The 23,664-nt window shown below is 39.2% G+C and overlaps 1 long non-coding RNA gene across 1 annotated transcript; it reads right to left on the bottom strand.

The window, feature by feature from the left end:
* Positions 1–1,717: 1,717 nt before the first annotated feature.
* Positions 1,718–22,394, bottom strand: LOC109154721. The gene is made up of 3 exons (XR_002049771.1): positions 22,380–22,394; positions 7,821–7,827; positions 1,718–1,945 (listed from the first exon to the last, which is right to left on the bottom strand). It is a non-coding gene; the product is annotated as an uncharacterized LOC109154721 (long non-coding RNA).
* Between the last annotated feature and the right edge of the window lie 1,270 nt (positions 22,395–23,664).

The raw sequence follows: 23,664 nt of genomic DNA on the forward strand, positions 1-23,664 counted from the left end.
CTAGCAATGAAATTGATCACACTCCCACTTTGCACAACCAATCAAACCACAAACCAACTTGTTTCAAGAATCATTTTAGCCTTCCACACAAGTTCAATTCTCAAGCCAATAACCAAGCACAAAAATTATTTAAGTGTGTGATGATCAAGTGTGAACAAATGCTAAGTTGAGATTATGCAAAACTTGGCTTTGAATGAGGTTCCATAGGCTTTCCCTTCATACTCCCACTAGTTCAACTCTAAGATTGCATGCTAAGATCAAATAGGTCTTTTATTAGGCTTGTAATGGGGCTAAGGGTGAATGGCTAACAAAGAAGGGGTTGGAAAATAAACAAAAGAGAGAATTTCACATTTATTCACAATTGGAGCTAGAAGAGATATAACTTCTTTGGACTAAGGAGCAAACAAGACTTAAGGACAAAACAAACCTCTAAAGTGGTGGGGGTTGAGTACAACTCTCAAAACAAACTTCAAACTTTTATTCTTCTTCTTTTCTTTTCATTTTTCTCTTTTCATCTCTTTTTCATGACTTTTTTTTTCCTCAATTTTCTCATCATCATTTTTTCATTTTTTTTTTCAAATCAACCAACAAACTTATTCAATGAATCAAGACCTCCACACTTAGACAAAATTATCAAGAGGATTGCTAACAAAACAAGCTCCAATAAAGATCTCTTCCAAGAAAAAGAATAAATGTTCTATTCTCTCAAGGGTGGAGGGAAACATTTTGGCTAGGGGTTAAGGGTTAAATGATGAGGGTTAACACAAGGAAAAACAATCACAAAGAGGAGACAAGTGCTTAGCACTTATTAAACAAACAAAAGGCTCAACGGGGACAACTAGGGGTAAACACATGTGTAAAGGGTAAGCTTGAAAGGCTCGGGCTAAACAAAAATGGCCTAAATCATTTCAAAACATGCAAATCTTAGATTTCACTTGGGGAGTAATTAGGCAAGTTCTAGCAAAACAACCATGACCGGAATCTCACATAAGCCTTCACTAGCAATGCATAACACACAAGATCAAGAATTGATTCAATTATTAAGTGGTTAACAAGGCTATTGGCAAGAGAATAGATCAATCATGTATTACCCCTTGGCTCATCAATCACAAGTTGAATTGCAACAAGTTCCACCAAGGCAAACCACCAACCAACAAAGAGGGAGTAATCACAACTTCAAGCAAGGAAAGGCAATTTACCAAACACTATGCACAATGAGTCATCCAAGCAAAGTTTCAAAAATTTTCAAAAAATTCCCAATTTTTGTCCTCCTCCCACACTTAGAAAATACATCGTCCTCGATGTGAAAGACAACAAAGAACAAGGGGAGAAGGATAGCACAATAAGCACAAGGAGCACAATCTCTACTATCTACACCAAGTAAAGCACTATACACAATTAAAGAAAGTAGAGAAGGTAGATGAGACTCCCCTAATGAATCTTCTTGTGTCAAAGAATCATCATGAAGCCTTCTTGGAATTGAGCATACTCCTTGGTGTCATTCCTAGAGTCAAGAGCATATAGACATGAAAGCACAAGTGAAAGCAAGATATATCAAAAATAAAAGTGCTAAGAAAAATAAAGAAGAAATTAAAGTGCAATAAAATGAAAGATAACATGGGGTGCCTCCCATGAAGCGCTAAGTTTAACGTCGCTAGCTCGACTCAACCTCTCAAGGTAAACCATCAAAGGATTTCAGAATGAAGATCCCCTTCTTTCCATCGACCTTTTCTTCCAAAAAGCACTTCAAGTGGTAGCCATCAATAAATTCTCTTAAGCTCATCTTCACCACTTCAAAGTTTAAGAAACTATGCTCATCCAAATCAAACTTCAAACATATCCCTTCCTCAAAGCCATTTTTAATCCATAAGTCAAACAAGGATTTCTTCCTAAACATTGCTTCTTGGTAGTAGATATGAGATTGACCAATCCCAAAGTCTCCATTCTCATGATTTCCCTTTTCTTGAGCAAGTAATGGAAACCTTGGGTCTCCGTCATGCAACAATAGGAAGTAAGAATCCTTGGATATGAATATAGGCCAATGAGGACCTACACTTTCAAGAATATTGACTCCTCTCGGTTCCCAAATCACTCTAAAGTCCTCATCTAAGGGAGTGTCATCCATCGAAGGGCATTCCTCATTTGTGCCACAAATTTCATCAATTTTGTCATTCTTGAACACTTCTTCACTCTTACCATCTTCAAGTTGCTCCTTATCACCAATCCCTTGCAAGTTTACACTTTCTCCCCAACTTGGTGTTTCCATCTCAATGCAGTCATCATAAACCTCATCATTATCTTCATTTTCATCTTCAAGGTCCTCACCCTCCTTTTCATTTCCATCAACCACATGTCCTTCATTTGGCAAGAGCAACTCTTGTATAACCTCTCCATTGGAAGATAATTCTTGAACGGGTTCTTGAGTTGTCAAACCTTGTATTTGAGCCATCATGTTGTCTAGTAGAACTTTTTGCTCATTCATTTGCTTAAGCATGTTAGCCATCATGAATTTCAACTCAGACTCTTGATCAAATGGTTGGTATTCTTGTTGAGGTTCTTGGTAAGGGACTTCTTGAAATTGGTTTTGATATTCTTGTTGAGGTTCTTGATGTGGAGGTTCTTGAACTTGGCCTTGATATTGGAAATTAGGATCAAGGATGTAGCATCTTTCGGCTTTATGTGGTCCTCCACATATGGCACACCAAAGAGGTTGTGCATGAACATTGGTGGTGCACCTCCTTGACAAGCTTCTTGATTGATATTGACATTATATTCCAAAGCTTGTTGTTGATCATCTTGATGAGGCACTTGATAAGTGGGAGTCAAAATATGGAAACTTTCCAAAGCATGAGAACCACCACATATAGCACACCATGGAGATTGTGGCTCCAAAGCTTGAAAAGTTTCTTCTTGAGGGACTTCTTGACTCATGTTGACACCACACTCTTGAGGGAAAGGTTGAAAATCTTGAGGTGGTGTTGGACTTGTGGAGTTTAACTTGTAACAATTCTCCAATGCATGAGCTTCACCACAATAGGAACACCACTTAGAATAAGAAAGGAATGATTGAAGTGGACCACCTTGAAAGGTCTTTATACCCATTTTGATGAAATCGGGCAATGACATTCTTTGCTCTTGGAAATCATACCCCTCCATGATTCAAAGTTCTTGATTGAGTGGTGAAAACTCTTCCTTTTCAATTAAGAATGAATGCACAAAGAAAAGATCCTTCTACCAAATCTCAATCAAGGTTAGACAATTAGCTCTTTGAACAATAAAAACAAACAAAAAGAAAGAAAAAGTTTAGTCTCCTAAGATTCCCTAAACTCTAATGCTAGTAAAACAAGCAATCACATAGAACCACCAAATTGCCAATCCCCGGCAACGGCGCCAATTTTTGGTGTAGCAAAAATAAGATGTGAGCTCAGGTGTGTTATATCGTCCTCAGGGGATTAGGGGATATGACACGCAATACACAATCACAAGAAACTAGGCACTAGCACTAGGCAATCAACAAGAAGCTAAGAAAACTACAAGTTTAAGGAAATGATAAGACGAACACGTATACACAAAGATAAACACAAAATAAAGAAATAGGACTCAAGCTAGGGAGCATTATCATCTAGATACATTAACAACCTAAGGGATTAGGGAGAACAAGTAACCAAGGAATCAAGCGGGAATTCACGTAGGTATCCTAGTCTATGAACCATTCTCGTGATTAATAAACAAGGATTAGGACAAGGAAATGCCCCACTTTCGTGGTGAATCAATTCCAAGTCTATCAAGCACACAAAGCATCTAAAGCCCCCAATTTCCCCTATTTTCGTAGGAAGAAATCGGGTCTATGCAAGGGGTGGCTTGGATTCATCACCCAACTCTTATTGAAGCAAAGAATCCTCCAAAAACAAGCTAATGAATGTGTACATCAAACATTAACAAGATATAAACACAACACCTTCACAAACACATGAACCCTAGGTAGTGTTCTTCCCCTTTTTTGCAATAATCACAAATCAAGCATCAAGATAGATAATACAACCCTAACTCAAGTCCATAATCTAACTACTCATGATTAAATAGCATAAAGAACACAAAAACATAAATGTAAAGCATAAACATTGCAAGATAAAGAGATAAAAGGGAGAAGAAAACTTCACTAAGAAATGGATGGTGAATCTTGGAATCCAAGTGTTGAATCCTTGATTACAAGCTTGAAATATGTTAAGAAACCTAAATCTAAACCTAATCTAACACTACAATATGAAAGGAAGTGAAAGAGAGAAGCTAGGGCTCAACCATGGGTCAAAACCAAGTTGAAATGACACAAAAACGCGCCTAAATAGAGCAGAGCAGATTGGGACGCCCTCAGGGATGGGCATACGCCAGGGGGTACGATTTTTGGTACATTTCCAGTGAAAACTGGATCAGGGAGAAGAGATGCGTACTGGCATGCGTATGGGCGTACGGCAGGGCGTACGAGGCTGCTGGAAACAGAATTCTGTGCACTTGTCTTGACTTCTAGGCTATTTTTCTCATCTAAAACCATTTTATTGGCACTTATGGTCTTCAACAAAGTTGTAGCCCTTTAAGTTGTCTTTCCAATGGTGCAATAATCACTCCATTTGGACATTTCTAGGCCGAGATATGGCCAAAAAAACGAACAGTGTCCGAAATGAGCGAAAATTACAATGTCTTGATCTTTTGCTCCTCTTTTGTTTTGGTTTGCCCAAATGACTAAGACCATTGAATACACCACTCTTAGACTCCCTTGGAAGAGTTTTGCCCATCAACTTAGCTTCTCCTTGGCTCCCATGGACTCTAAATGTATCCATAATGCTCCACTTGACTCCAATATCCACCAAAATGCATGATATTAGTCATCTTTGCTTCCAATGCTTTCCAAACGAAACTCCTAGCAAAATAACACAATTTAATCATAATCTCATGAAATTTGGAATGATCTATAAGCAAAATGGCTTAGTGAAAGGGAGGAAAATATAGACAAATAAGCACTTATCACCCAACACGGAGGATAACCATGCTTTTTATAGCATTTCTCCAGAGTGTGCCTGGTCATACCACAAAAGGTACACTTGGCTGCTTTGTTTCCATTATTGAAATTCCCATTTCTCCTGCCATTATAGCTGCTTACTGCTCCAACTATGTCATCTGCAGAAGTTTGGTTACTTTGAATAGCATTGGCCTGAGCAAGTTCTAGACCTTTTAGGCTCAAATTTGTTAGGTTTATTTGTCTCTCAAGTTTCTCAGCCATGACAAAAGCCTTATAAATTTCTGGTAACGGATCAAGAATAAGAATTCCCTGTTTCAGTGAACTATAATCTTCATTCAATCCCTGAAGAAATCTAATTATCTGATCTATCTCCCGTTCCTTTCTAATTTCATCCACAAGGTCACAAGAACAACGTGGATCGCACTTACAAATTGGTAAGGGCCTCAACGCATTCAATTGTTCCCACAACGTCCGGCATTTCGTATAATAGTCATTTACAGACATACTACCTTGCTTTAAATCATAAATTTCATTTTGTAAGGTAGAGATTCGATTAGGATCTCTCTGTGAGAACCTTCTCCTTAGGTCATCCCAAACATCTTTTGCTTTCTCCATATACATAACACTCTGAGCTATAGAAGGATGAATTGACCTGAGAATCCAAGCTCCGACTATCAAATTGCAGCGGCTCCAAGCGGCATAGTTTTCCTGATCTCTGTTCGGTGTGACAATGCTCCCATCGATCAGACACCAATTGTTTTTGACCTCGAGAGCAACACGTATGGATATGGACCACGATCCGTAGTTCGAGCTGCCGGCTAAGGGAGGACTGACTAAAACCATATTCGGATTGTCGTTGCTGTTAAGAAAATACGGATTCTCAATGTCATTTGAGCTGGTGTTCCTCTACGGAAACAAATTCCTCTGCGGAATGCTATTTTGAGAGTGAGCTGGTGACTGAATAATCGGCGGTGGCTGGACGATCGGCGGTAGAACGATTGGCGGTGCTTGCTCGATCGGCTCGCCTGTGCCGGAGACGGCGGCAGCATATGTGCTCCGTCCCCACTCTGATACCATAATAGAGAACAGCAAACACACAAGCTAGAAGGGTAAAGAGATGGACAGTAAGTTCATTATCTGGGAAAAGATGAATTACAGTGCATGGAGGAAAAATGTCAAACATATATAGTGAGAATGGATGGTTACAACTGACACCGAGGGAGAATGTACATTATTGCCCTTCACTATTTTTAGCTTGGTTAATGTTACCCTCCAACACGGCTTAAAAACGGTGATCGAGTCAGTAGAACATGACCCTCATATTTGGATGTCACAAATTTGATTTGATCAACACGCACCCCTTGGTCTAACTCGTTGTGCATGATCTTTCAATGCGATTTGTCTCTCTTGTATGGTTTTGTGACAATTAAACATAAGCAAGATATAAACTATATGTGTACACTCTTAGATAGTAAATACGAGTTTCCTTGTTAAAAAAAAATCACCAATCTTAACTAAAAAGACTATACTTTTTAGTAGCCAATTAATAAACTTATAATTCAAATTTTTAAAATAAATGTATTTTAAAGGTTTTTTATTTTTTAATTTTTATCTTTTTAATGTGTTAAATGGAGTAAAAAAGAAACAATTATAATTCCAGACATTCATTAGTTATAATTGAATTTGTAACATTTATTGTATTTGAATTGTAAAGGATATACTTAGTTTAGGGTGTCTTTAGAAACACGGAAAATGACTTCTGGAAAATGTTTTTCGAGTTTCCGGTTGTTTGGCAAGAGGGGGGAAAATGAAGTCAATGAAAAATGATGCCTTAGTCAAAGGAAAATAGGTATCTTTTGGAGGAAAATGACTTCCCCTTTTTTTGGGGGAAGTCATTTTCCAAGGGATGCGCATGCAAAAATTTTCGAGTCTAATTTTTTGCGGGCTTTTGCGAGTTGGCCCACCAGACCCGCAGGCTAGGGTTCATTCAACGATAGCCGCCCTATGTGGGTTGGCGGGCCCCGCGGGTCCGTCCACGGGCTTTTTTGTTTTTTTTTTTTTTTTAAATTCAAAGTTTAAAAAAAAAAAGTAAAGTCTACAACTAATACTAATTTTTTTGTATTTAATAATTAAAAAATTAGTTTTTTAAAATGTTAATATTATATATATAGGGAAACATTTCATCGAACCGATCTTCAGACTCATCATCTGCATTTGCTTCGTTGTCAACATACATGTTAGATGTCGTAACCACATAGCTTTCACCGTGCCATATCCATTTTGTATAATATGGATTAATCCCATTATATATTAGATCATCAAATATGTCGTCTTCACATAACCTATTCTGATTACAACACTTCTTACAAGGATACAAGAACCTCTTATTACTATTCGGAAGGTTATTCTTTGCAAATTTTAAAAATTTTCTAACTCCATCTTCGTATTCCTTACTAATTTGACAAGCATTCATCCAACTTTTATCCATCAGAAGCCAATCTAAAATAATATTAAACCCAATTAAACTTTTGTTAACATTATTTTAACAAATTTCTATAATAATAGACACAAATAATTTAAACGTAGACCACGGTGTGGCTAATCACTAGATGCACAAAGAAAAGCCAAAAACAGAGATAAATTGAAGTTTGAAGTAAACATCTGCCTAAGGGTCATTGATCCAAATTCAAGGACATCAATATCAATTTAGTAGAAGCACATACATGGAGCCTATTTATCACCAAGATTTACTCTTTTAGATTTCATTGAGATTTCATCAAACATCATAAAAACAATATCAATCAACGCCATTCCTTAATATTAGGACTCTTATATTTGTAGCCTACTAGGATTCTCTCTCTATCTTTCTATATTACTATTGTACAGACTTGTATTATGTAACTTCTGATATTACAATCCTCATCTGGTATCAGTTGTATCCAGGTTTTTTTCCATGGCAGCCTTGGGAGTGAATGATGATGGCTCTGTTCGTGATTCTTCAGAACGGACTGTTTCCGAGGATGCCCCTACCCCCGTTTTACCGAACAATAGTCTTTCCTCCGCACACCACTTTGTTTCTCTTAAACTCCCGCGTGCAATTATCTTTTTTGGAGGACACAGATGATCCCGTTCTTGGAGGGTCAAGGCTTGCTTGGGTTTGTCGATGGCACCATTCCTTGTCCAGAGTTGATTGCGCCGGTGGCTTCAACGGCGAAAAGCAGTGACGCTGAGCAGCTGGCTTCCTCCTCTCGTGTGCAATGGCATCGGCAGGATCAAGCCAACCTGTCACTCCTTATCTCATAGCTATCCGATGAGACGATTCCATTGGAGGTTGGCCGGACGACGTCGCGAGCGCTGTGGTTGGCGATAGAACAGTCGCTGGGGTCGGCAACCAGGTCCCGTGCTCTACGATTGCTCGGCGAGTTGCAAGGATTAGCGCAATGCAGCTCCTCTGTCTCCAACTATCTTGGGCGAGCACAGATGTTAGTGGAGGACTTGGCTCTGGCTGGGCGTCCGGTGATGTAGACGGAGTTGTCCGATTATTGTTGGGAATAACATTCAAAAGAAGTGAAGATCCCTTCATTAGTTGTGCCATCCACAATAAATTGTGAAGCCAGATTTTAATCCTTACAAATGTGGCTGGTGGAATGTAATTTCGTGGGTGACATAGGATGGAAAGTATAAACGAAGATATGAAATCCCCGAGTGTCGAACTCAAGGATGGCAAGTCGGAGTAAATAGAGTGCAAGACAATCATGTATCACAGTGCATTAACAAGAGAAAACTAGGTGTAGGTGGTATGTGTACGGGGAAAGTAGGGAGCAAAGAGTGCAATAAAGGAAAACATGCAAAAGAAAACAAAAGAAACTAGAAAATAAAAAGAAGTGGAGTGGATTGGAATTCCTAGAATTGCAATGTATAGGCATTGTCGAGAATGGAGGCTAAACGGGGGTTTGATCATTGGCTCACGCTTTACTAGTGCTAAGCCGATACGTACTTAACTTCTTAGAACACTCCTTAGTGTGACTAAGGCATTTTATCAAACACCTTGCCTACGTGTTTGATTCCGGACTTGGCCCTCTCGGATTGCAAGGCGAGAATTGCAAGTGGAAAGGCTAGAGTATACCACAATCTCTTGCCAATACACTCTTCCTAACTCTCATGTATGTGGTGCGCAAACTCAAACATAAGTTAAGACAATCACACTACCAATCAAGGCTAGAGTGTATCGCAATCTCTGGCCAATACACTCATACAAATAAGGCTATGGTATATCACAATCTCTTGTCAATACACCCATCCTAAACCTCACGCAAGAGTGCGCGCAACACACACACAAGACAATACAAAATCCACTTCCAACAATGATCAAACATATAGCCAAATCACATTAATCAATACATCAACAATCACAAAGAAATATCCAATCCACTCATAGAAATATAGCTACTCATATTCATGCTCAATAATCTCAACATACACAAAGTAGGCATAATCATCAAATCAAGCAATATAAAGATAGATCTTAAGAGATTACCCACTTGTAATGTCAAAATTACAAAACAATCAAGTGAAGATGAAGATCCACCAAGATGAGCTTGAATATCCCCTTCTTCTTCTTACAAAATGGAGAGTGCTTGAGAGCTAGCCTCTAGAGAGAAGGGAGGGAATTCTAACCTAATCCAACCTAAAAACCTAGAGTGAGAAAGTAGAAAGATGAATAATGATGGGAATAAAGTTTCAGATCTGAAATCTTGCCTAAAAACCTTGCCAAGACCCCTTTATTTCCTTTTCACGCGCCCTCACTGCGTGACAGTGGGCGTGACTGGGAATTCTGACGCATTCATCGCTGATTTTGACTGCCTAGACGTCCGAATTAGCCTTCATGGTCGTATGAAAGTTGTAGATCTTTGAAATTTCGATCTAATGCCACTTGAATCACCTCATTTGGACATTCCTGGCTCCATATATGATCATTCTACCGAAGTGTCGCCAAAATATCGCTTCAGCTAACGCCGCGTTACGCGCGTCACTCCAACGTAAATGGGAGTTTGACTGCATATATATCTGAAATAGCCTTTGTGGTCTTCAAAAAAGTTGTAGCCCTTCGAAATGCCGATCCAACGCCACTTGATTGACCTCGATCGGACACTCCTAGCTCCATATATGATTATTCTTCCAAAGTGTCGCTGAAATATTCTAAAATTGTTAACATTTTGCTATTTTCAACAAATGTAACCAAAACTAGTCCTTGTGCCTAACTTTAATCAAATTAAGCTATTCTAAGCACATAATAGGCATTAAGGACTCTAATTAAGCAAAATATGACTCTTAATTAACCCATAAAAGTGATACATTTTAACACTTATCAGTTGCCCTCTCCACCACATTCTCCCCTATTTTCGTGGAAATTGAATCACTGAGAGAGGAGGGGCGGGTATTTCTATAGCTATAAATACCATGCTCCTCCTGAATTCTAAACACGCTTCATTAACATTCTTCTCTCATTCTCTGAGTAGTCTGAGCATTTGAGTCAGGTTCGCCTGTGCCTTCTGTGTGCAACCGGTCGAAAGCATCCGACTATACTCTGGGAATTTTCGCTTTTAAGGTAGTGTTTACACGCCACAAAATTCCTTTGTTATTTCCATCCAAATCAGCCTACATCAAACAACAACAAATTACCGCCATTTTCATCCCACGTCCAACAGTTAAAAGCAAAAATTTATCCGATTATTTCCTCTGAAAATGTCGTCCAAAGCAACTTCTAATCTTGCAAAGCTACAGTCACTTGACAGGCTCAACTACCAACGCTGGGCCATCAAAATGATGATCTATTTTGAGTCTGTTGAGCTGGAGTACATTCTGACCGCTCAACCCGAATCCAAGGTTGCTGAGTCCTCTCAACCTAAGACAGAAGCCGACACCACTGATCCGAAAACTCCTTATCCAAAGTCAGGGTCAACCGAGGCTACTGGTAAGTCCCAAGAAACTGAAGTTCGTACCAAGTACGAACGAGACAACAAGCTCGTCCGAAGCACTTTGCTAGAACATATGTTTGATAATCTGTTAGACATATATGCAAATTATCGATCAATGAGGGTAATTTGGGACATGCTGAAGAAGAAATATGGAACAGAAGATGCGGGACGTAGAAAGTACACAGTTGGGCACTGGCTCAACTACAAGATGGTGGACTAAACCAATAATAGAGCAGGTGCACGAGTATGAAAACCTTGTGTCGGACTTAGAGGCTAAAGGTGTGACACCCCGTACATCTAAATACTAATTGGGATTAATCGAATAATTAATCCAAGCTTTCCTTGGTAATCCATTTTTAAAAATCCTGAAATTTAATAGTCGAGGGACTAGAATTTGACTAGTCACTTAAGTCAATCAAGTGTACCTTGTGCTTTATGGTTTGTGCCCTTAGCCCTTTGTCTTTCCAACCTTAGTAAGGGTAAAAGTGACATTTCACCCATGAATTGTGGTTCAAGCTATCCCTAGCAAGACATTTCATTCATTCCTCACTCAAGCCTAAGTCTCAAACACTCTAGCATATCTCTAAAAGAACCTATCTTATTCTTCAAGAAAAAAGGAGAACATTCTAGCCTTGCAAGATCCCACTCCAAGATTCCTACTTTCTTCTTCCCAAGCATAGGAAAGGGTAAGGTTCATAGCTTTTTAGTGTTTTTAGCCATCTTTTGGGTGTCTTTATTTAAGATAGAATCTTTCTTGTGTTTTGGCTTGTGTAAGAAATTGGTGAGGAAGAAGAGCTCTAAGAAGAGGCTTAAGAGGGTGAAAAGGAGAAGTTGTTAAGCTACAAAGGTAACTCATGCTATACAAAACCTATTTTCTTACCTAAATGATTATTATTGGCTTCTACTTGATGTTCTTGATGTGATTTGTGAGATTTGATGCATGATCTTATGATGATGCATGTTTAGAGCTTGTATTTAGGTTTTTTGAATGCCATTGCTTGGCTATTTCTTGGGTTCAAGTCATATCTTTGTTGTGTGTGAGATTTTGGGTGTTTTGGACTTGAACTTGACCTTGATGATGAAAATCCCCGAAGGGAAAATTGTGTACAGGTGATGTACCCCGTGGGTAGAACGGCGGGCAGTGGCTTACCCGCCGCTCCACCCGCGGGGAACAGGCTGGAGTGGGGAGTGTACCCCGCGGGCAGGCCCACGGGTGGGGGCCTACCCGTGGCACCACCCGCGGGGAACGTTTGATGTGAGTGCAGGGATTTGTTCCCCGTGATTCTTTTCTTCTTGGTATTGATGTTTTGACCTCCCGTTGTTGGATTATTGAGCTCTTTGTGAGTCTTCTTGATGTTTCATATGTCTAGAACGATGTGTAGGGATCCATGTTAAGATTTGGTGTCTTGAATCGTGCTAAGGGTCCAACCCTGTGATTCGTTGGGCTAATATGAGTCTTGAAGGTTCATTGGAACCATTTTGGTTTACCCGCTTGTTGAGCATGCTAGTTTGATGTTGTTATGCTAGTATGTGTGGTTTGTTCCTTCTTATTGGGGTTGGCAACTTGCGTTGTCAATCATTAGATGTTGGATTCTAATCCTTTGTTGTTGAGTATTGTCTCATGTCTTTGTTGTGATCTCTTGATTGGTTCTTGTGGTGTGATCTTGTACAAATCGTTGTACCTTTTGTTGATACTTGATTAAGGTTGTTGATGGGTTTTAGTCTTCTTGATGATGATGACTATGTGTGACTATGAATGAGATTGGTGGTGTGTGACTTGAGCTTTGCTCACATGATCGGTGGTGTGTGACTATGATATTTAATGGTACCCTCGTGTACTAAGAGTTCAGCGGTGAATGATTGGCAGTGTAGGTGGGGGACGACGGTCCCATGCAGAATAAGGTTGGACTCAGAAGTACAGGGTGGCACTAAGAGGTAACGGTTGGAACTGTGATAAGGCCGGGGGTAGCCATAAGGTTGGAACTTTGAAACTTGAAACATGAATGTGTCATTATGTGAATGTAAATTTCCTTGCTTATATGCATGTCTTTGATGAACTCTACCTTGTGAATGGTAGGTTGCATCTAGAGTTGTGTTGTCCCTTGTTGTTTGTAGTTTGTTGTCTTGTTGAGGTTGATGATCCTCGTTCTTATTGAGAGAGTGATGAGTCTTTGATGTTGATCTTCTCCTGGCTTTCAAATGACTATATATTGTATTCCTCAGTCTCAAATGCTTTCGATTATATCTATCTATATACTATGTTATTTAATGCGTATTGATGGGTTACCAGCATTATTCGCTTACCGGGTGTTATCCCTTATCTTTTACAGGTTTTGCTTAATTGTGGAGCGCGCTAGTCATTGTTGGTAGCTAGTGTAGTTCTCCTTCCTTTAATTGTTATGTTTTGGGCATGTGAGCCTTAGATAGACGTGGCCTGTGTGCCTTATACAATATGTTGCTTTAACGGATTGTTGTAGACTTAGCCTGTGCACCCATGGTTTATGGGTGTGGCTCGGGCAGTGGTGGTCGCGGACGAGGAGTTCAGGTCGTAGTGGGGTCGGGGTTGCACCCGGTCTAATATTCAGTGTCAGATATGTAATGGTCAGGGCCATTCTGCATTAACTTGTTATCGTAGGTACTCTGAGTCACCTGGACCCCAGGCGCATATGGCTTATTCCACGGATAACGGTGGTTGAGTTGGTTCTCATCAGTGGTTTCCCCACACAGGAGCCATGAACCAAGCCAATCCTGATCCTTTTATGATGTCCTCTGTTGCTAGTTATGATGGCCCTGACACTCTACGAGTGGGCAATGGTGCAGGTATGCCTATACTTAGTGTTGGTTCTGCATCGATAGCCTCTTCCTCTAAATTGTTTAAATTGAACGATGTTTTTCATGTTCCCGGTCTGTCCTCTTCTCTGTTGTCTGTTTAGAAATTCGCTAAAGATAATCGTGTCATTTTTGAGTTTCACCCTACTTGTTTCTTTGTGAAGGACCTTTTGACTAGGGCGGTGCATTTTAAGGGAAGTATTTCGAGGGGTTTATACACCTGGCCTACATCGCATTCTAGTCCGCCTGCTTATGTTGCTGCGCGTGCGTCGTCTTCTGTTTGGAACAAGTGGCTCGGTCATCCCCACTCTCGGGTTTTACGTCAGATTTTACAGTCTTCTTGTATTGGTTTATTTAAGTCTAGTGATTTATCGAATGTTTGTTCTACGTGTCAGCTAGGGAAGTTTTCTCGTTTTCCATTACCCTGTGTTGTTACTTCCAGTACTTGTGTTTTAGAATTAATATACACTGATATTTAGGGCCCTGCACCATTGCATTCTATGAATGGTTTTCGTTATTTCGTACTGATTGTGGATGATTATACGTGCTATGTATGGTTTTATCCTATGTGTGCAAAAACTGATATTTATTCTATCTTCGAGCGGTTTCGGTTACTAGTTGAGCGTTTGTTTTCTCAAAAAAACTGTTTCCATTCAAAAAGCTCCATTCCACCTTTGCGTCTCTGGGTATTCGCCACAGGCAGTCCTATGCATATACGCATGAGCAAAATGGGCGGGTAAAACGTAAGCATCGGCATATAGTTGAGACTAGGTTGGTTTTAATGGCTCATGCGTCTGTTCCCTCTTGTTTTTGGGACTACGCGTTTGAGACTGATGTCTATTTAATCAATAAAATGCCTACTCATGTGTTGGATAATGAGTCTCCTCATTTTCGTTTACATCATTCTCCTCCTTCATACTCTTTCTTGCGTGTGTTTGGGTGCCTTTGTTTTCTGTTGTTGCGTCCCTATAATCGTAATAAACTACAGTTTCGTTTGTCTTCGTGTGTATTCTTGGGGTATCCTGACTCATTTCGTGGATATCGCTGTTTAGATACTAACACTAATAAGGTTTTCATCTGTCGCCATGTGAAATTCGATGAGTCTGTTTTTCCGTTTGCTACTTCTGTTTCTTCGCATGTTGTTGATGCACCTCGAGCGATGCCTTGGGGAGCTACTCTTGTTCCAGTTTCCCAGTCAATCTTGACTGAGGTGGCGGTTCGTCCAGCTGCTCCGCACGATGATGCCTTGCTTGAACCGGTCTCGGCCTCCAGTGAGTGGACAGTTTCTGACCACGTGCAACCTTCTCGAGCTGGTCGGCCTCGTCGTGGTGCTAAATCGGTTCTGCCTCGCTCTCACGGGATGGCCTAGCGGAGTATGGGTCCCAAAGAGCACGTTGCCTTTGCGTCAACCGCATGTGTGTCTAAGCCGACTTGCTATTCTTAGGTAGTGAAGCATCCGGAATGGCGTGAAGCCATGGACGTAGATTTTAATGCTCTACTTCATAACAATAAGTGGCAGCTGGTTCCCTACACTCCTGGTATGAATGTTGTGGGGTGTAAGTGGGTGTTTCGGACTAAGCGGAATGCTGATGGCTCCATTGAGCGCCAGAAAGCTCGGTTGGTGGCTAAGGGCTTTAATCAGGTTGCAGGGAAGGACTTTTTTGAGTCCTTTAGTGTAACACCCCGATTTCCATACCAATTTAAACCTTAAACATGCAGATAATTCTAACCATAAAAGCATACACAGCGGAAGACTTAAGCATGAAATAGATGGAAAACATAGAGTGTTATGCCACGCTCACACAACGGTGAACCCACAGGCGTAAACATCTGCAACATAATCTATCAATCCCAAAAGCAAAGTCAACAACATAAGTCTAGAGTATAATCAAAGGCACGCAGGCCCAAACCATCACAAGGGAAAGGGATCTACACTAACTGCCTCTAGACCGCGCTCTCATCTACTCAGCACCTGAAAGATACACATAGATATATGGGACGACGCCCGGTCAGCGAATGATGCTGGTAACCCACCAATACATGTGAAATATCATATGTAGATAGTTTATATACAAAATCATTTGCGAAACGGGATATAGTATATATCAATTTAAAAGCCAAGATAGAAATCAAACACAAAGCTCTTTGCACTCACAATAAATATAAGGGAACACATCCCAAGACAACAAGAACCAATAACGACTCAAGGCATAATCTACCATCACACAGTAGATTATCACCCGACATGCATAACACAAGAGAATAAGGACACAACCATTGGCAACACATGCCTTTGTGACAACACATGTCACAAATAGAGAAATACACAACAACGGCTACACAAGCCTTCGTGGCATCACCCATCACGAATTGAGATGCCTTCCTTATGCCCGGTTCCAACCTTATGGCTACCCTCAACCTTATAGCTAGTTTCAACCTGTACCTCCAGGACCCCTGTACACCAAGTCCAACCTTATTCCCCCGAGGACCGTCGTCCCCACTCCGACAATCTCCAAGAATACCACCGATTTCATAGTACACGAGGGTACCGATCACACATGGCAACACATGCCTTGGTAACACATGTTACCCTTTAACAAATACGTGAACCTTACACAAAGGTCACAAACTCCATAATCGCGTCATGGCCACCACGAGGACCACTACCGTACCTTGGTGACTAATGTCCCATACCATTAATCGTGCAATCCAGGTACAGCCACACACACCACACCACAATAGGAATCAATCAACGGATCACAACGAAGATGTGAAACCATACTCAATCAAGGAATGGATCACAGTCCAACAACAACGATGATAAACACAAGTTATCATCCACCAAAGGAAAGGACAAACAACACACATGCTAGCATTTAAACACAAACTAGCATGCTTATCAAACGGGTAAACCAAACATAGTTCCGAAGAACACACAAGACTCATCACGGTCCAACGAATCACAATGTTGAACACTTAGCACGATTCAAGACACCAAAACCTACATGGATTCCTACCATATAGTTCTAGACATACGAAACATCAAGAAGACGCTCAAATAGTTCCTCAAAAGAACATCGGGAAGTCAAAAGACCAAATACCGAGTCAAAAGAATCACGGAGAACAAATCCCCGAACAACACCATAATACGTACCCGCGGGTGGGGCCACAGGTGGACCCCACCCGTGGTTCCGCCCGCGGGAACCAAGTTCCTCCACACTCGTACCCCGCAGGTGGGGCGGCGGGTAGGCCACTGCCCGCCGTTCCGCCCGCAGGTACCATGCCCTGTACAAAAACATCCCATCGGGGATTTTCAACACCAAGCTCAAATTCAAATCCAAAACATACCAAATCTCACCAAATACAACAAAATGACTTGAATCAAAGGAATAGTCAAGCAATGGCATACATGAACCCTATTAACAAGCTCTAGATATGCATTTTCACAAGACAATGCATCAACACTCACGTTTCATAGAAAAATCACATGTAGAATCCAATTAATCATCATATAGGTAAGCAAAATAGATTTTGTAGAGCATGGGTTACCTCTTGTAGACAAAAACCTTCACTTAACACTTCACAAAGCTCCTAATAAGGTTCACCTTCCACACCCGCTTCAAGAACACACCAAAAGATCATAAAGATTCTATCTTTAAGGAAAGACACCTTAGAAAACACTAAAAACACAAGATAAACATAGATCTTACCCTCCTAGATGCTCAAAGGTAGGAAAGGTGGAGTCTTGGAGACAAACTTTGAAGATTTGGTAAAGCTCCAACTTGGCTTGGAAGAAAAACTATCTAACTTTTAGAGAGAAGGAGGAGCTCAAGTTTATAAAGTGTAAGGAAAAGAATGGAGGGTGTCTTCTAGGTTAGCTTACATTACTAACATAAGGAGAAATTCCTTTATTACCCTTACTAAAATGAAGAGGTGTAAGGGAACAAGGGAACTACTCACAAAGCTTTAGGTACAACACTTGACTTTGGGGTTGACTAGTCAATTACTAGTCCCCGACTATTGAATTTTCAAGAATTTAAGGAATTAAATTATCAATCGGATTAGGATTAATTACTTAATTAATCCCTTAATTGAATTTGGATTACGGGGTGTCACATTTAGTCCGGTTGTTAAGCAGACCACGGTTCGTCTTCTTCTCTCTTTGGCTTATTCGTAGGGTTGGTCCATTCGTCAATCGGATGTTCATAATGCATTCCTGAATGGCAACCTCGCTGAGACTGTGTATATGCATCAGCCGCCTGGTTATGTGGATAAGGCGATGCCTGATCGTGTGTGTCTCTTTCAACGTCCGTTGTATGGGTTTAAACAGGCCCCCCGTGCGTGGTTTACGCAATTGCATACTTTTCTGGTTCTGTTGGCTTTATCCACTCTAAAACTGATGTTTCATTATTTGTTTATTCTCATGACAGTACTCAGCTTTATTTTTTAGGGTACATGGATGACATTCTAGTCATCGGTTTAGATCCACACCGTATGGCCGGTCTTGTGGCTGAAATGGCACAGAGTTCAAAATTCGTGATATGGGGGCTCCATCTTTTTTTCTTGGTATTAAGACTGTGCCGCTGTCTGGTGGTGTGCTTCTTTCTCAACAACGATACATGCAGGATATTCTTAAACGTGCAGGTATGGTTGAGTGTAAAGAAGTGTCCACTCCGGTTTCGCTTAACAAGTCTGATGATGTTGCGCCAGCTCCTTATGCTGATCCCACTCAGTACCGCAGCTTGGCTAGTGCGCTTCAATACTTGGCAGTGATCCTACAACAAACTGACTTTTTAGCGACATATACTTAGCGGCGGTTATATATAACTGCCTCTAAATGTTCATTTAGAGGCGGTTATAAAAACCGCCGCTAATTTAATACGAAAATCTAAATAATTTATTGTTAGATGCAATTATTTGCAGCGGTTTATCATAACCGCCGCTAAATCTCTACGATCATTAATATTAATATTAATATTTATGTTTAATGCTAAATGTTTCTAAAACAAGTGATTTCAAATTTCCATTATTTCATATTTTGACCAAAGACTGCTATGTCGCTCGCCTCTTTCGTCACTCTCTGCCAGTCCGCCGGACCGCCTATCTGCCTCTCAGATCTCGCTACCAGAGTACCGTTATTTGGTATAAGATACCCTCTCGTCTCCCCTACCATAGCACTGTCGCTCTATCCCTGTTTGTGGCTCTGTCCTCGCACTGTCGCTGGTCGCACCTCGCCAGTCGCCACCAAACACGAAACACCGCCACACTAGCTCTGTCCTCGCATGACTCTCCCGGATTTGTCTTATGCTGTTAATCGGCTCGGTATGTCAGCATTTGCATGCCCCAACTACGGCGGACTAGAGTATGTTGAAGCGGGTCCTACGGTATGTTAAACGTACACTTGGTTTTGGTCTTCATATCAAAAAGTCTGCGTCGGCTGACATCCATGATTTCTCTGATTCTGATTGGGCTGGAAATCCTGATAACCAGAAGTCGATGAGTGGTTTTGCAGTTTATCTGGGCAACAATTTGATCTCTTGGTCGTGTCGGAAACAGCGTACTATGGCCCGTTCCTCAACTGAAGCTGAGTACAAGGCATTGGCGGATGTGTCTGCTGAAGTCACCTGGCTCGTTTCCCTGCTCAAGGAGATTGGTTTGCCACCTGTTTCTGGGCCTAAGCTATGGTGAGACAACTTGGGTGCCACTTATTTGTGTGCCAACCCAGTTTTCCACGCCCGAACAAAGCATGTGGAGACTGACTACCATTTCGTTCGTGACAAGGTGTCCAAGAAGGAGATACAAGTTCATTTTATTTCTATGAAGGATCAGTTAATTGGCTGATATTTTTACTAAGACTCTTCCATCTACTTGGTTTACTTTTCTACGTGACAAGCTCAATGTTGCGACTTGCCAACTTTGTGCTTGAGGGGGAGTGTTCGGACTCTTATATTTGTAGCCTACTAGGATTCTCTCTCTGTCTTTCTATACTACTATTGTACAGACTTGTATTACGTATCTTCTGATATTCTAATCCTCATCTTTAACACGCTATCAATTTCGGCACATAATGACCCCCCCCCCCCCCCCCCATCAAAATAATCAAAGTATATAGATAAAAAGTAATAAAACTTCACATGCCAAAAATTTGCATGAAAATAAATAGAAAAATATCTTACCTCAAAAAAAATTTGTCCACCTCAATAAAAAAATCCAATTCAATTTAATGACCTACAAGTTTTATTTGTAAATTAATATGCAAAATAGATATACAATATTTCATAAAATTCCTAAAATTTAAAATATACATACAATCGTTTATACAATTCAAAATATCAAAATATGTACACACACACACAAACTCATAAAAATTGAAATATTTATAAATAAATTTTGCACACACACAAACTCATAAAATTATAAATATATACACCACTATTCATAAAATTTCGAATAAAATTTGAAATATATATAAATAAATAATTCAAAATATATTAAAATGATTTTTTTTCTAAAAAAAAAAAAACAAAAACTATTACCGTGTGGTAGTGGCGCAGCGGCGTCCAGCGAGGGCTATTGGGGCGACATGACGGGGCAGTGAGCAGTGAGACCGCTGGCGACGGTGAAGCCAATGGGGCGACGGCGGTCTGGCGGCTATAGTAGAGCAGCTGTGGTGATGAGCAAAAGGAGACGATGTGGTGGCTGTGGCGACAACGCGACGGTAGTGGATCGACAGTGTGCCGTGGAGACGAGGATGGCAGATGGGTATAGATTTTTTTGTTTGAAGTGTGGGCGGCGGTGGGTATAGGCAATCTGAAACTTTAATTTTTTTTTAAATATAAAGGTTATGATGTAGGTTATTTGGAAGACTGACGTCGTATAGTATATTTTTTTTAATTAAAGTGTTACGACGTTAATTAAATGAAAAATGGACGTCGTATATTTTGTAATTTATTTTTAATTTTATGGACATATTATGACATTTTTATGATTAAACCGATGTTATATGTCTTTTTAAAAAATTGTAAATTTAGAAAAATATTTAACGTCGGTTATTTGAAAAACCGACGTTATATCCCCGACGTTGTAAGTGATTTCTGTAGTAGTGATAGTACGTGATCAATGTTATTAAACATAATACGTCTCTAGTATAATATTTATGGATATTAAGGTTTTTTTTTTTTTAATAAACACGCACATAGAAGAAATATTATATACCTACTACAAAGTTGATAGAAATAGATATGATATACCTGTAGTATAATATTTATGGATATTTTAGTGTTTATGTGCAGTAAAATTTAAATTTATCATATACATCAAATATTATAAAAATAGTACAAAATAAATGTTATTTAACATGATGTATTAGTTGATATTATTAATGACGTCGTTTTAGACTAAGGTCGACAATACAAAGTAGGCCTTGGTCTATGATATAATCTGCATGTGCAATTAAAATAAAGTGAAAATAAATAACTTTAAAACAATAAATATGAAAAGTGAAATTTCAACAATTGCGACACAGGAAAAAGTAAATTTAAAACAATCAGTAAGAAATGATGCATAGGCTAGTTTGCCTAAGAGGTTAAGGGGGAAGATTTAATATCTTTTGCACATAAGTGTGTGCGGGTTTGAACCCCACAACTAGAAAGTTATTAACTTTTATGATTAGAGTTTTTAGAGATTCGTGATAAAATAAGGTGAAAATTCTTGACCCGTAAACTTTTTATTTTCAAAGGTTTTTGCCATGCTAAGGACACCGTCGTGACAAGGTATTGTCGCCTAGCGCAGTAGATTTTGACACGTCCATCGACACGGCAGTGTAGAGAGCATGTCAATAGTCGAAAACTCTATTTAAGTCACATTTTTAATCCTTTTGAGGACTTTCTAACTAAAGATTTCAAGAAAATGATCCAAGACACTTTTGATGGTTTCAACCACTCTTTAGAACGCATCTTTACATCTTGGAAACGCTTGGAGTCAAGATTTCTTAGTGGATTAAAGGTATTTTTCTATGTTCTTCAATTCGTTTATCGTTTATTTCATTTCTTTTGTTTTTTGCCTCAATGTTTATATGCTAAACATGTAGTTCTTGAATTTATGCTCAACCCTAGTATGAGACCTTGTTCTTAATTGTGTTCTTACCATAGCACAATGCTTTTCTTTGATTCAATCATGTTCTTTATCATTCTTGAATTAATAATTACCGTCTTATTAAATTCATGATTGATGTATAAATTTTGTGACAGAGATATCCTTTGTATGTGTAGATCCCACATGAGGAGTAGATTGCAACCCTAGAGGTAGTATTATATCAATCCTCTTTGTTCAAGTCAAATTGTTCAGTCTTTGAGGTTTTTAATTGAGAAGAGATTATGATTAATCAACCTGTGGGCTAGTTGTTTATACTGTTGAAAACAAAGATATTAACATAATTAGGAGGTTTCGCCGTCTTTGAAATATACAATTGTTGTTGGAATTTATTTATTATGATCAATGATTTCTTAGGGGGATTCATAGATTCAACTACCCTTTATTTACTAGTTAATTTACTTAACTTTTCTTGGTTTCCCCAGATTACCTGTTGTTGATTAGTCATTTGTTTTAATTTATTATCTCCTTGTCATATATTTAGGCTAGATAATGATTAAATCAAAGTTGGTGCTAGTACTCGAAGCCCCTATGTGATGTATTACTCGTTACTCAAACTTCTATATTCAGAAATGATAGGTCTACTTGCCTAATCATATTTTTTTAGTTGCAACTTAGGTATCAAGTTTTTTGCGCTTTTGTCATGGACTCTTGATAATAGAAACTCTTTCGTTTTATTAATCTAGTTATTTTCCTTTTATTTTTATACTTTTTGCCTTTGCTCTTTGATACTTGTTTATTTTATTTCTTGATATATATTAAATGGTATATGACCCGGGGATAGCGCAATCCTACACGTCTAGTACCATTGGATCTTGAGATAGAAGGATTCCATAGCTCCATGGAGAATTAACTAGTCATGCAAGTACAAATAATTTTGCGAGAACGGGCATGAGACTATTCAGGGGCAATAGAGAACCATTACACGAAGTCATTTTGCATGTTAACTGCAAACTCTAAACATCTAATTTTAATAAACATTTTTTACAAATCGTTGATACAATTCGCTGGTAAAAACTGCTAACACAATCCATTATCCGCTAATCTCCAATTTCCCTACAAGGTTATAGTGTCCAAGCTGTAAATTTAAATGAATAACTAGTGGACACTAGGCTTTGTTAGGAATATAGCGGAATAATGTGGAAGCAAAGAATCGAAAATTGAGAATTATAGAAGTTAAATAATAAGGAAAATATATAAATGACAAAATTAGGAAATTGGTTAATTGGGAAAATATAATATATATATATATATATATATATATATATATATATATATATATATATATATATATATATATATATATATATGAGAATACGTGAGAAACTAAAGGTAGAAAAAGAATTCAATATTGATGATGCATGAATTACAAAGCTATGACAACTATTTATACAATAAAAGTGAGAGAGTTATGCGGCAATAGTAAGGAGGAGAGCAAAAGGCGGATAACGTGCATGAGACATGCAGATTGAGCCAAAATCGGAGGATGGCGTGCGATGAGGCAACGTGGATGGTGCAACAGGTTGTGTCTTCATGGATATGAACTATATTATTTGAACCACATTTTAACTTCTTTAATTCTCAATTTTCGATTCTTCGCTTCCGCATTATTCTGCTATATTCCTAGCAAGTGGTATTAGATCCAAGTTTAATTGAGAATTATTTTCAAAGATGTCGACTGTTACCAAGTTC

This window comes from Ipomoea nil, unplaced genomic scaffold, assembly GCF_001879475.1.
Source record: "Ipomoea nil cultivar Tokyo-kokei standard unplaced genomic scaffold, Asagao_1.1 scaffold2653, whole genome shotgun sequence".
Classification (NCBI taxonomy): domain Eukaryota; kingdom Viridiplantae; phylum Streptophyta; class Magnoliopsida; order Solanales; family Convolvulaceae; genus Ipomoea; species Ipomoea nil.